Genomic DNA, 15,852 nt, shown 5'->3' with positions numbered 1-15,852 from the left:
GCTGCTTATTTTGCAATTGAAAAATCTACAAGTATCAGAAAGGTGTACTCAATGACTGTCACACTCACCTGGGCCTCTGCAGGAGCGATGAAGTCTTCTGGACCCTTTCCCCAGAGTAGTGTGTGGTACTACTAGTATCTGTTGAGAGAGAAATGAGCTGCTTAGTTTGCCTGGATATGGCCCAAATCCCCCTTTGCCGCCTCCCGTATGTGTACTGTGATAGCATTGTAGGGGTATGGCTCACCTTTAGGATAGATTGGGCGAGCTCTCCATCCTGAACTAGGCAGGAGTGCTGTATCTCTGAGACCCTTGGAACATCATTATGTTTGAGGTACTTGCTGGTGTTCTAGTTCCAGATTGCAGGTAAGGTCTAGTTCCAGTTGCTTCACTGGTTCGGGTTAAATTTGCAGATAAGTTCTAGTTCCAGAGTGCAGGTAAGTTCTAGTTCCAGTTGATTCACTGGTTCGGGTTATATTTGCAGGTAAGTTCTAATTCCAGTTGCTTCACTGGTTCGGGTATTCAGTGCATCTCTGGGAGGCCTTGCTATGCAGCGAGTTCTGCGCGCGGTAGGCAAGATGATTACTAGTTCTATTCCTGTTCTTTCTTTCTTCACAGGTGATTCGCGGTGGTTCTCGGAGGGATCCGACAAAGGAGGCGCGGGTAAGAAGTCTGAACGCTACCTTAAGGTTTTCCAAGATCCGGGTAAGTGATGCTGCTGACTGCACGCACGCTCGCTCAAGAAGATGGATTGCAGAGAAGGCGCTGACAGGTACTACTTTTCTTATGCTGTCTTTCTCTTCCAGATGCTGAGATCCAGGATGTGCGCACGGATGAAGCCAAGGAAGAAACAAGTCGAGGATAGCGGTAAGTGTGTTGCTCGAAGCCACAGTTGCAACACGAAGCATGGGTTTGCCTTTGGGCCTGGCTTATATAGCCAACCACGCCCAGAGGCTGGAATGTGCCCTGGTATTCACAGGATTCACAGGAAGTCTCCTTGGGGCCATCTTGAGTGTACTAGAAGTGTGCCTGGGCCAATCAGAGTCCCTAAAGGGGTGCCAGGACTAACTGTGCAATGCACCTGAGTGCAAGAGTGTGACAAATGGATGTTGGATGCCTGTAAGGCGTGTTTAGTCTGCCAGGCTCTAACCCATCTTGCTCCTGCCTGTTCCCCAGCATATATGACAGTCTTCCCCCTCAAGGCCCCTCCTAACGGTGTACCTCCCCCCGCTGGTGTGAATGTTCCCCCTGGGTTCCCATGACCGTTCCTGGGGTCCATACCCTTTCCAATCTATCAAATAGTATAGGGTCTTCTTGACGATCTTAGAGCCCAGGATACATTTTACCTCGTATTCGGGTTCTTCTCCTTCTACCACCATTTGTGTCTTGGGAACTTGCATTTGAGTGCCAGGATGTACAGGTTTTAATAGTGAGATGTGAAATACTGGGTTTATTCACATATTAGATGGCAGGGTTAGTTTCATGGCTCCGGGATTGATTACTTTTGCAATGGTAAATGGGGCGATGTATTTTGGCTGAAATTATCTGGGCTCTTTCAAGGCCATATATTTAGTTGCCAACCACACCAAATCCCCTGCTTGGTAATCTGGAGCTTTCCTCCGATGTTGGTCTGCATATCTCTTCTGGGTAGCTTTGGCTGCCAGTAGATGTCTGGTTGCTTCTTGTGCTGCTTGTGTTATTCGCTCATGTAGCCTTTTTACCACAGGCATTTCAATCGTTTCTGGTGGGTCGTACACTGAGGTTTGTGCATTTTGGCCATACAAAGTATAAAAGGGAGTCTGCTGTGTTGAAGCATGGATTGAGTTGTCATAGGCGTATTCAGCCATCCATAGGAATTCTGTCCAAGCTTGATCGGTCTGATGTAAGAGGCAGCAAAGGTACTGTTCAAGGGTCTGGTTAGTGCGTTAAGTCTGGCCATCTGTTTGGGGATGGTGACTGGTTGACAATCGAATTTCGGTCCCTGCCAGAGCGCAGCATTTTTTCCAGAAGGAAGACACAAATTGACTTCCCCTGTCTGAAATAATCACTGAGGGGAATCCATGTGCTCTTAAGATGTGCTCAAGGTAAACCTGTGCTAGGGTTGATGCTGAAGGGATTCCTTTTAACGCTAGGAAATGGGCCATCTTGGAGAAAAGATCGATGACTACTAGTATGGTGTTATATCCAGAGCTCGAAGGTAGATCCGTAATGAAGTCCATTGAGGTGGTATGCCAAGGTGCCGGTGGTGTTGCCATGGGTTGTAACAGACCAGCTGGTTTCTGTCTGGAGGTTTTGTATTGTGCACAGACCTCACAAGAGTTTACAAACTTAGTCACGTCTTCCCGCCATGTCGGCCACCAGTGTTTCCTGACCTTCTCAAGGGTCTTGGTAATCCCTGGATGGGCATCCAGAAGTGAGTTATGGTAGTTGGTTATAATTTCCTCTTGAAGAGTTGAAGTCGGGAGGAAAAGATGACCTATAGTAAACTGTTCTCCTCTTTTGTCCCAGGTCTTCTTTTTGTCTTCTGGGAAGGTATCTCTAAGGGTTTGTTGTAGGAGTTCTAGGACGTGGGAGATCCCCCACACAGCCCCAGAATTTTATGACCGGGAATGCTATCCACCGGATCGGGGTTGATGTAGGCGTCTTCGCCCTTGCCTATGCGAGAGAGGGCATCAGCCTTGCCGTTCTTAACTTCGGGTCGATATGTAATCACAAAGTCATACTCAGACAGGAATAGGGCCCATCGGAGCTGTCGGGATGACTGTGCTTTTGCAGAGCATAAATATTGTAGGTTTCGATGATCCGTTATGATGGTGCTCTTGTCCCCAAGTAAGTAGTGTCTCCATTCTGACAGGGCGTCTTTAATGGCCAGTAGTTCTTTGTCGGTAACTGCATAATTGAGTTCTGCTCGAGTAAACTTCCTGGACCAGAAAGCTACGGGGTGTAAGCACCCCGTTTTTGGATTTAGTTGGGATAGGACAGCCCCCATAGCAACACTGGAGGCATCTGTTTCCACGATAAATGGGAGGTCTGCTTGTGGGTGCCAAGATAAATGTGTCCTTCAAGGCTCTGAAGGCTTCTTCTGCTTCTTGTGTCCATTCGAATTTTCTGTTTTTGCATAGCAGGGAGGTGATTGGATGAACCAGATGCGAAAATTCAGGTATAAATCGTTGGTACAAATTTGCAAAGAAGCTTTGCACTCCCTTTGCTGATGTCAGTGATGGCCACGTGACGATTGCCTCCACCTTGCGGTTGTCCATTTTAATTCTACCTAGTGATAATACAAAATCTAAGAACTCTACTTCAGTGATATGAAACAAGCATTTCTCGAGTTTGGCGTATAGATAGTGTTCCCTTAACCTTTGAAGCACAGCTCTTACGTGTGTCACATGTTCTTGCACATCGGTCGAATATATAAGGATGTCGTTGATATATACAACTGCGCAAACATCCAGCAGTTCTCTGAGAACATCGTTCATGAAGTGTTGGAATGCTGCTGGAGTGTTGCAAAGTCCAAGGGGCATCACTTGGTATTCGAATAGACCGTATCTGGTCCAGAAGGCGGTTTTCCATTCATCACCCTCTTTGACGCGTACTAAATGTTAGGCGCCACGAAGATCTAATTTCGTGAAAATCTTGGCTCGTCGCACCTGGTCGAGTAGTACTGGGATCAATGGTAATGGGTACCTGTTCTTTATCGTTACCTGGTTCAAGGCCCTATACTCGATGCACGTGCGTAGGTCGCCTGATGTAAACCGTTTGCCAGATATTGGTCCAAATAGGTCTTTAGGTGAGCGTTTTCCTTTTCGGTCAAGGCATAAATCGTGCTACAGGGTATCTGTGCCCCAGGTATCAGATCAATTTGGCAATCATAAAACCTGTGAGGATGTAGGGTGTTGGCTTGCTCCTTGGCAAAAACGTCTTGGAATTCTTGATACTCCATAGGTAAGGTCCCTATTAAACCTAAGCCTGATATTTTCTTAAAGGGTGCTGATAGTGGGCGCCTCCCTTCCCGATCCTGGTGATAACAGTGGTTACATTCCCTGGAGAAGGTTAAAGTTCTGGCACGCCAATCTATAAGTGGATTGTGCATCCGAACCAGGGTATGCCGAGTATCAAATTGAACTGGGGGGCCGCAATAAGATCAAATGAGATGCTTTCCCGATGGCTGTCTTGGCAAATTAACTTGATATTTGCGGTGCATTGAGTTACTGGACCAGAAAGCAATTGAGTTCCATCCACTGCTGTCACATTCTCAGCATTCCTCTTCGTGCAAATGGGCAACCCAATCCTGCCTGCAGTCTCTAGGTCCATGTAATTCCCGATAGCGCCACTGTCTATATGACGTGTGCAAGATTGCCTACACATTGCTAAGCATAGGTTGCAGAATTTGTGGCGCTTATTGCTGCACTTCATAGATATGAGGATGAGGAATTGACAGTGTACTCTGACTCCGCCTATGTGACGTCAACCGTACAAGCAGGGTTGTCACGCTAGAAAAGGAAGGGCTTCCTCCACAGAAACAGCACACAAGTGCAACATGCGCCGCTATTGGACAAACTTATTAAGGTACTAAAGCTCCCATTGGCTATCACCGTGGTGAAATACGCAGCCCATACTAAGAGGGCAGACATGATTTTTCTCGCTGTAAAAAAGTTGCAGAAGTTGAAGCAAAAAGAGCAGCATATTTTCAAAATATTTCTAATTTTGAATTAGAGTGTGAAACAAATGTCAGAACGTTGCATGATTACGAAAGAAGGCTTTAAAATGTTATCCATTGTACAGCTAATTGAGCTGCAGGGTCAATTTCCACTCGAAGAGCAGGATTTATGGAAGATACAGGAGTGTTCTTATCCCTCACAGACGCTATATGGAGACAGGATAGTACTCGAAAGCCAGTTATGCCTCTAGCTCTATTGAGAGTTGTGCTGGATCAGCTTCACTATCCTCACATATAACCAGAGAGAACCTTGCTGCCACAATTACAGAAAACTGGTTTTCACCAATTTTAGAACAGGTTGCAAAGTTTATTGTGAATTTCATTGTCTGCCAGAAATTCACACCAGGGCATACCTTGTGAGCAGTGAGAGGAGAAGTACTCTGCTGAATGGTCCTTTTCAGCATCTACATATAGATTAGGTGGATATGTTGCAATCATGCAATGGCTACCGATATATAATAGTAGTAGTGTGTCCTTTTTCCCAATGGATAGAGGCAGGTCCATGCACATACCCTGATGCTGCATGTGCTGCGAAGTTTCTCATAAATGAGGTGTTTCCTAGATGGGGTGTATGCGAAGTGCTGCGGTCTGATAATGGGCCGCATTTTGTAAATGAGATGTGTGAACAGATTACTCTTCTATTGGGCATAAAGCATGTTTCCATCGGCTTATCACCCACAAGCAAATGGTATTTGTGAAAATGTAAACAGACTCCTTAAAGAAAGGATAGGTAAAATAAAGAATACTTTGACGAATGGATGGCTCCATTGCCTACCCCCTGCCTTATATGCATTGAGAAAACAGCCTGGCACAGATCACCACTTGACTCCTCATGAGTTGGTGATTGGATGCAATATGAGAGTGCCCCTTGCTCCTCCCACTCAAACAGAAAGAGATGCCCATAGTGTAGCAAAGAAATTTGGGGATGAGATGCATGATTAAACAACTAGTGTTTCTTTAATTTCCCAATAGATCAAAAACCAAAGGGACGGTTTGAAGAAGATTGAGGAAGACAGCCAAAAGATCAATCCTATAGAACTGTTGAAGCCACCTACTTTGTATCAGGGGACCAAGTGCTTATAAAGAGTTTTGCCCGCACTTGGAATAAGCCTCTTTGAAAGACCATACCTACTAGAGGCGGTCAGCCCCACTGCTGTGAAGATCCAAGGAAGAGGAGCTTGGCTGCATCTGAATGACGTAAAGCCTTACAAAGGAGAGACCCTTACCCCTCTGGCACCCATTGACAGTGAAGCAAGAGAAGAAGTTCTGCGAATGCAGACCCGATCGGCAAGAGCCAACAAGAATCATCTAAAAAAAACAATTCAAACTCTCAATTATTCCCAAGTTTAAAGGGAAATAAACTTTGCAGTATATTCAGAACTTTTCTTGATAGGTTAAAGAGACAATGTTTTAAAGAACAGAACAGGAAGAAGAGCACGCAACACTTTATGTTGTCTATAATGTTGCACACATTCTTGTATATGCTGTTTTCACTTATATACTGTGACCATATCCAGCTCCAGTGAGACAAAACATTGAGAGTGTCACCTTCTTTGGCTATCCTAAAACAACCCCTTTTATTCAAAGGAACATCATTGCAATATTATTACAATTTCTGTTATTTTAAAAAATGGTGATTGTTATAAAGAATAACAAGAACAAAACGTTGATAAAAGAGAATGGGAATTGTCCAGTTTGTAAAAGACAATTGCTAGCAAGAAGACGTATTGATAGACAAAATGCAGTAAGACATATGAATCATTTTGCAATCTTGCATGTGGCTATGTTTTGTACAATGTGCAGTCTTTATTTCCTTATTATTGTAGCATTTTGCCAAATGATTTTTTACAATACAAATGGCGTGTTTATTAATGAGGCAGCTATTTGTATCCCGAACAAAAGCACAAGTGATATTTACCCTGATATTTTCAAGCAAATTATCTGACTTAAGAGGGATGCTGAGGAAGATCATGAGGATATCAATATACCTCGATACCTCAGACTATTTAAAGAATAACATGTGGTATGAGCACATGATGGAAGTGAGGAGAAGAACATCAGGTAAGAGCTGCTATGTGTGTTTTCTTATCCCTTATGCCATGAGTTCAGGCGGAACATTTATAGTAAGAGAAATACCTACACATGATGCAAAGTGCCTTAGTCATTTAGCAGCATGCATGACAAGAGGGCAATTCGAAGGAAGATGGGCAACCCTACAATGGAGGTCAAACAAAACATTCCCATATGAAGGCGCTTACATAAAAATGCAGAAGATGGAAAAAGACCCAGGTTGGAAAGCCATAATGCTCCTGTACTCATTCAGTGGTCTGACTGGAGAACAGATGAGGATTGTAGAACAAAAGGGAGTGGATTGTGCAGACACATAAGAGACACCAGGATTGCCAGGATTCTGGGAGAGACATCAGCTATTGGTATATGGACAAGTTGCCAGCAGTACAGGATGGAAAGAAGGAATATTAGGATGCAGTGCACACTTATTGATTACAGCACCAATACAGATAGTGCAAATAGTGAATGATGAATACCTTAAGGAATGGGCCAAGTATTTGAAATTATTGACATGGGTTGAAAATAAAGCAGGGCCTGTATCCATACTGCCAATATAGAATGCAACACTGTGTTTCAGAAACAATGGTCTGACCAAAGTTGGAGAAAACAAACAATGCAAGCAAATTATTGATGTGCCAGGAATGAATGGAGGAACTGATGTGCTAATGCACCACTATTGGGACTGTGGATCTAAGGCTTATATGAAGTTGCCAAAGAATCGGAGAGAAATATGCTCCCTAGTGGTAATACATGTTCCTGCATTGGTGAATCCTCGAAGTGATCTCCATATCACCAACTTTCCAAAAACTGATGTACACCAAAGGAAAAAGAGGTCGTTGAAGCTCATCTGACAGAAGAGAGAGAACTATTTTTCGGCAAAATCCATAGATGCATATCACGACATTCCAGATAAGCACAAATTGTTCCTTAGAACAGCAGTGATGTTGACAGCTATATTTATGCCAGGAATTCAAAATGCAGTAAATGCCAAGTGATTACTAATAACGAGAGGGGAGCTGCTACAAACAATTAACACGACAATAACATTATTTAATGCAATTAGAGAGAATTGAGGGCCATCAGATTTATGACCTTCCAGAGCAGGTATGTCCTGGACTTAATTACAGCAATGGAAGGAGGCATGTTCACCAAGATCGGGAATTATTGCTGTACATGCATACCTGCCCATGATGGTGAAAATGGAACAATGACATAGGCAATAACTATTCTGTCAACTCTGTATATGGAAATGGTGGAAGAAGTAGATGAGTCTGAAGATGAAGATTGGTTTTCATCTCTATTTTCATGGGTTCCAACCTGGATGGCAAATGCCTTTAAACTATTTGGAGCAATACTAGTGTTAGTGTTGCTGGGATTCTGTCTTATAAGAATAATTATAGGACAATGCATGAAGACAGCAAGGAAAGCTATTGGGATGAAGATAATAATCGATGTGAATGCTGTGACTGATGGGCCCACACAAACCGAAAATACCACCTGTGAGAACTTGAAAGGAAGTACCTTGGCACCCCCAGGAACTAAGTTTTATTTGCCAATGATCAAAAGAACTATGTGGGATGGTGGGTGTTCTGTCAACCAACTGGGGAGTGTTCCCATAGGACCTGGATTGTGGATGAACATATAAAGAATGGTGACCTGAGGGGGAGTGACCAAGATTTGGATTCTGAAGAAACCACAGCATGAAGAGAAGGTGAAGAAAATTGGGGAGGTGATCGAGGACTCGACCAGAGAGGGGAATGTAGAGAGACAGATGTACAGGTAATCTATAGAGCCCACCCCCTCACCTTCATCATACTGGAAAAACAGCAAGAGAGCACTTGCATGACACCTGGTATCATCCCAATACCACATCAAAGGTATGAGAGATGTTCTGCACTCAGACAATTGTTTCAAATGTACCCTCAAACTGATGCAGTAGACATGAGCTTGCAGACTCCACTGGACATCAAAGAACTAGGAGTAAAGTCTGACAGAAGAGATGTGACATCACAAAGAGAGAAGATACATATGCGCACTGAATCTGGTGTATAGATGATCAAAGAATGAAGATGTAACTGAAGCAACAAAGTAAACATACATGCAAATATGAAGAAAATCATATATACTAAAACATAATTAAAAAATAATAAATGTTGTGAATGGATATATGCAGAAACGTAAGGTAGATAAGACAACGTAGAAGCTTTTTAAAGTAGGAAATATAATGCAAGTGGAGTGAGTAATTATGAGTGCCAAGTGTTGAACAATCAAAGATGCAGACAGTATATGCAGGACAGAGCAACCAAGTCTCCAGAGGTCAAGATGAGCAATAGCACCAAATATAATTGAATCAAATAGCATTAAATAGAAGGACAGAATGGATAAAATCATGGTCTTCTCACACATGGTGTAAGACCAGAAAACAAGTCCTATTCATAAAGCTCCAGGCGAAAATAGCAATGTACCTTTACTACCTTTAAAGTTCTGAGGAAGAGAACGACCAGCAAGGTCAACAACTAAGAAGATGCCTTGGCTTTGGGTCTAACTGATGAGAGATGGCAGGCTAATTACCTAAGAAAGGCAGTTGTCTGACGTTGTTCCCCTGTACCTGGGTTTTGTTGCTTATGTGCTGCTAACAAGCCAAATATCCAAGGTTGTAAGAGAGTGCCAACCAATCATGAGGGCCTAAGTAATGGTAAAATATACATTGTTGCAGAAGCCTATACGCTGCTGGTATTATGCTATTATCTGTATTATATGTAGTTAGAGGCTGTTTAAGGTGTGCCTACCATACAAGGGGCAGCCAATGATAATACTAAAACTTATACAACCTTTAGGTATACATGTTCCCTTAACCAATTACTCCACCTGATAGGTTTTTACTGTTTGCCATATAGGATTATGTCATAGCTGACTGTATTGCTCTCCCCAGAGTGCACGGAAAAAACATAAATCACCAATGCAATTACAGAGCAAATACTTTGAACACAGACAGACGCAATAACTCCCAACCACACACTCTTAGAAGATAATCAGCTCTTATACGGCTATTTATTCAAAGTTTAGAACCAACCAATAATAACATAGAAATAACTCACAGAAGTAATATGAACATAAATCACAAAAGAAGCAAAGAATTCAAAAGGAAATACATCACCGTGCGCGTAACAGATTCCTCATCTCGCCCAGAAGCGGCTGGAAGACCCCGGGAACAGCCAGGCCGAGAGCACCACAGCTCACAGGAGTGCCGGACGTAAGCGTCCTTCTCCGGCTGAAGTCTCACCTGACCACCTCTGGGTTTCCGCATATATACACACTCCACAAAGGGGAGTCAATTCTCAAACCTTCTGGAAATTGCACTTGCGAAGTTGATGAGCAGCCGTCCGTTGCCAGCTGGGTCAATCGAGAGCTACCCTCAAGGAGCAGAGTGCCTCCCTTCTCTAAAAACACGCTCCGCGGAGAACAGTAACAAACCATAACAAAGTTAGCTTTCCCAGCAGAAATGTCCTTGACCGCATACCAGGTTTGGAAAGCATGTTTATCTCAGCACCATGAATCTAACACTCAGCAAAATGTGTGCAGCTTTTCACTGCGGCATGAAGTAAATATCCATCATGGCTCCGAGTGCTCCCAGAATGCATTGCACACCGGCGCCATTTTAGTTCAAGCATAACAATTCCACCCTTGGATATTTACCTTCCATAGCCCGGTGGCAAAGGAGCCGGTCTCTGAAACCTACGAAACATTAAAACTAAATTGGGAATACATTGAATACAACAACAACAAGCTATTATGATAGCTAATATAATAAAAATGCAAGCAAAAGCGTAACGTAGTGTACCCCCAATATCAGGTATCCATGAAAATAACCAATCCCACCAATTCCCAGTACGATCTTGAGACACTTGAGAAATGAGATCCCTCAAACCTCGAATATGACTTTCAATAGATCGTGAATGGTCACTTAAATTGAAACAACACATACCTTCAAATACGTTACACCCTAAATTATGCTTTAGCAATAGATAATCAACAGCAGCTCTGTTCTGCAAAGTTGCTTTTCTAATAACTTGACTATCAAGGAGTAATTCTTCTAATGCCTGAGAAGTATGATTAAGGCTTTTGACTACTAAACATGCTAATTTCATCAAAGATTTGTAACCTCCAGCAGCTAAACACCAAACTCCCACTAATGAAAGGGTTAATGCTAGAACCTCAGCTTCTGATAACAAGTGTACATGTGAATCACAATCAGGAGATAGACCCACAGATTCGAAAGTTGACCTTTTACCTCGAGTTATCGCTGGGTGTAAAGGAAACATCATTAGTCCTAATCGAGTTAAAGCACATGGACCTCCGGAAATATTAGCTGGAATATAAGTATATGTGATGTTACCACATGAAAAGAGCCATCCTGTTGGAAGTTTCACATGATTCAAATGACTGGCAGTTATCACTGTATGATTACAAGACATAGTATTATTTACACTGGTGCATTTGCGTGGCACCCACGAACATAGTCGTCTCTCAAACATTGTATGATTGTGCTGGTTGGTTAAATCGATTTGTCGGCATTTGCCAATTTCTTGTGCATTGCAGGTCATAAAATAACATACATCACCTTGGGTTATATTATAAGTAATAACACGTGTCTAATTTCTCCATTTCCGATCGGTCTCTTGGCAGAACCTACAATATTCATAAACGGAAAAAGATTGCCTAATATCTTAGTCTTGAACCAAAGAATCATTGTGTGTGTCGCCGAAGATATGCTTTAAAACCGGAACAGCCGTTGGCACTGCTACTAAACACGTAGTCAATAAAGCTCCAGCATTGGGCACATCAGTAAGACAAAAGTTTGATATGTTGAGTACTTGCTGTGCCAGATATATCCACATATTCTCCGTCTGGGTAATCATAGGAGAATGTTTTCGCCTTCCTGAAAATACGTCTTGCATGACTGGCATCAAGGTTGTTTTCACTTGCTCCTGATGTGTTTGTTGCATTTCACGAATCCATGTCTTTGGTCTGGCTGGCTTTTCGGCATCGGCATAAGGCTGCTTTGGGACAACATTATTCATCACTATCAGTATCCCCTTGATCACCGGCACAGATGTGACATTTTTCGTTGGTAACAGCAGACTGTTTAACTCTCCCAAATGGAGTCCATTTAGTACCACAATTACACCAGCCAGACACAGGATCTACAAAGCAAACCCAGAAAAGAGATATCAGTGTTGCACATCACTCTCGCAGGTAACATTTGTCTGCGGGTACATATTGCCATTTCTTTCTACCAGGCTCCATAACTAAAACTACTTGATCTTTGCCTGATGCAATGACATCTGCGGCTACTGGTGGGTCACTTGGCTTTTCTACCCACACCTTTGCACCCGGTACCATACTGTCTGAAGAGCCAAAACCGCGGCCCCCACGGGTAGTTAACACTGTAGGAGGCTCCCTCTTCTTAATCATGGACAATTTAATGGGAATAATGATCAATTGAGCCACTCGATCACCCTTGTGGATTGATAACAATTGGTCCCCACTATTCATAAGGATGACTTTAATCTCGCCTTGGTAATCAGCATCAATTACCCCTCCCAACACTTGAACTCCCTTCAATGCTAGACCAGATCTAGGGGCAATCCATCCCATATGCTCTGGGGGAATTTGTACTCCAATCCCTGTTTCAATAACAACTATCCCTCTTGGGTCTAATCAGATTTCTTCATGGGAATGCAAGTCTACCCCTGCTGACTCTGGAGTTGCTTGATAGGGAGCTAAAGAACCTGGAGTAATTTCCCAGTACAATAGTGTTTCTCTGACTGAATTGGGTTGAACCTGTAAAGTAGGAGTCATTAATCGCAAAAGGAGTTTCATGTTCATACACAGGCCTATTGTTTAATACTTGCACCGCATCAAACACATGATCACGCCAGCCTGCCAAACTGCCATCTCCAGATTTGCGCAACTGTTCTTTCAATAACCCATTCATTCGTTCAATTAACCCTGAAGCAGCTGGGTAATAGGGCATGTGGTACAGCCACTCAATGCTCTTTTCCTGACAAAACTCCTGGATTAATTTGCCTTTGAAATGTGACCCATTGTCACTCTGAATCTGCAAAGGCACTCCATAATGTAGTATGATCTGATCTAACAACCTGATGGTGTTCAGTTCTGTTGCACATTTGCATGGCAAAACCATCAAATATCCTGAGTATGTATCCACAATAGTGCATGCATACTGACAACCTCTACTGATTGGCATGGGACCAATATAATCAATCTGCCAAATTTGACCTGGTCATTTTCCTCTTCTCAATGTGCCTCGAACAATTTGAGGGATAGGTCTATGCAGGTGGTGTTGGCACACTGGACATTGCAGAATGATTGTTTTTACTACTTCTAAAGGAAGACTGATTCCTCGAGCTTGTGCCCACCTGATAGTAGCCTTTTCTCCAAGGTGCCCACATTTCAGATGGGCCGATTTGGCCAAACCCTCCAAATCGTCTTCCTGACCCTCTGCATCCACAGATGAAATGTTGGTGTGCTTGTCTGCAACAGAATTAAACCAACGTTCTAATGAGTCTGTGGCACAATGCGCGTCCCCATGATATACAGTGACTTCACTTTGTAATAACATTTCTGCAATATCTTGCCACAGTTCTTTTCCCCACAACTCTTTTGAATAAATCTTCCACCCATTCTTTTGCCAAGTTGGCAACCACACTGCCAATCCATTCGCCACTGACCATGAGTCTGTGTACACATAACATTGACCAGGGGTCTCTTGTTTCAATGCTTGGTAAACTGCGTAAAGCTCTGCAAACTGACTGCTCTTCCCTTTCCCTGTCGTTGTCAACATCTTTTTTGTTTTGGGATTGTACGACACTGCTTTCCAGTACCGCTCAGTTCCCACATATCGAGCTGAACCATCCGTGAACCAAGCATGCTCTGTTTGCTCCATGGTCAAATCGCTGTAAGGTACTCCCCATTTCATGGGAGACTCACGTTTTTCAGGCACTTCCAGTGGTAAGTAATCTGAGGGCGGTATGTTGGCTACTTGCTCATGTAATTTTGCCACTCCACCCTTTCCTGATTTGGCTCTGTCTTGAATATACCATTTCCACTTAATTATGCTGGCTTCTTGAGCATGTCCTATTGTATGCGTTTTAGGAGAGCTCAGTACCCATTGCATGATTGGTATTTCTGGTCTCATGAATACATCATGGCCTACCGTCATCTGCTCGGTATCAACAAGGGCCCAATAACACGCCAGCAATTGCTTCTCAAACGGAGTGTGTGAGTTACCAGCGCTGGGCAACTTACGACTCCAAAACCCCAATGGCACACGTTTCCTGTCTTGTTTCTGCCACACACTCCAATTAGCATAATTGTCTTGAACAGACACATTTAATTCCACTTTGCCTTCCTTCAAGGGCCATAAATCAAGCACCTGCTGCACGGTGTCTTTCGCCATCTCAAAGGCTTTCTAATGCTCCTCCCCCCACTGAAACTCATATTTCTTTTGTGTCACCTTGTAGACGGGGGCCAATATCTGCCCTAAATGGGGAATGTGCTGGCTCCAAAACCCAAACAGCCCTATAAACTGCTGAGCTTGCTTTTTGTTCATTGGAGTGGCGAATTCAAGTATTTTCTGTCGGGCTTTTGGCACCATTTCCCGGTGCCCATGATGCCACTGAATCCCTAGGAATATCACTGTTTCAGCTGGACCTTGAATTTTACCCAGGTTAATCTCCCACCCTTCCTTCTTCAATCCTTCTATAATGACATCTAACTGGCTTTGCACACTGTGTTCATCCTTGCCCTGAATCAAAATATCATCAATGTAATGAGAGATTTGTATGTCAGGTTTACACGGTATCTTGTCTAAGTGCTCTGCCACCAGCCGTTGTCAGATAGTCGGGCTGTGTATGTACCCCATAGGTAGCCTCGTGAAAGTGTACTGATGTCCACTCCACGAAAATGCAAACTGCTCTTGACACTCTTCAGCAATTGGCACGGAGAAAAATGCATTGGCTAAATCGATCACTGCATACCAAGTCCCCTCAAAGTTTTGAACATTCTCAATCAAGGTAATGGCATCTGGGACTGCGGGCACTAAGGGAGGAGTGTGTTTATTCAACTCCCTGTAATCCACCGTCATCCTCCACGACCCATATCCCTTTTCATTAGGCCAGAGAAGATTGTTCCATGCGGTGGTTATAGGGCGTAATACATCCGCCTCCACGTACTCTTTGATGGTGTCTGAAATTTCCTTGTGCCCCCAGGAATGCGGTATTGTTTCATTACCACCCGCTTGGTTGAAACTGGCACCTGCACTGGGTGCATCCTCAATTTGCCTACGGTAATGGGTGTACAGATCAATGCACTCACCCCAAACTAGTATGTTTTACCGCCAAGTCCCAAGGTTAACCCTTCCAAAATGTCAAAGCCAATTATATATTCAGGTATCGGGACAATCAACACTTGGTATTTCTGCCTATTCAAATTGCCTATTTTCATCTCCACTTTCGTTTGTACTGCGGCGGTCTCCTTTCCCCCTAGACCTGTAATAGTAAACTGTTTGCCTTTAAATCATGTTGGATTACCATGAATCAAAGAGTCCTCCGCCCCGGTGTCTATCAATGCTCGCACCCCTTGTGTATTTCCTGGCCCCCAAAAAATCTTAACATCAACATGAGGCCACCTCTCCACTTTTATGCGGGCAGACACTGCCGGAGCTTGGCCGAAGCCCTAGTCAAACATCGAATGAGTGTGACTCGACTCCGCTTCTAACATCGCACTCACCACCTTTCTCAAATCAGCGTATGTTCGCTGGTACGGGGAAGGTGTCCCCAAAGACCCTTTGTCTTGTTCTTCCGCAGGGGGAGCAGAAGGTGAGGTGTCCCCCTGTGGCGTGGTGACTACCTGTTTCTTAACCTGTTTATAGCGCTCTTTGGCTACAAGTCCTCGTTTTTTGTATAATTCATACATTACTCTGGTTTCAATGCCATCAATTTCTTCGTGTGGCACACCATCTTTTAACAAAGCCAAAAACA

Source organism: Ambystoma mexicanum, chromosome 11 (genome assembly GCF_040938575.1).
Source record: "Ambystoma mexicanum isolate Mex_15411 chromosome 11, UKY_AmexF1_1, whole genome shotgun sequence".
Lineage (NCBI taxonomy): Eukaryota > Metazoa > Chordata > Amphibia > Caudata > Ambystomatidae > Ambystoma > Ambystoma mexicanum.
Note: the sequence above shows the minus strand (reverse complement) of the source record.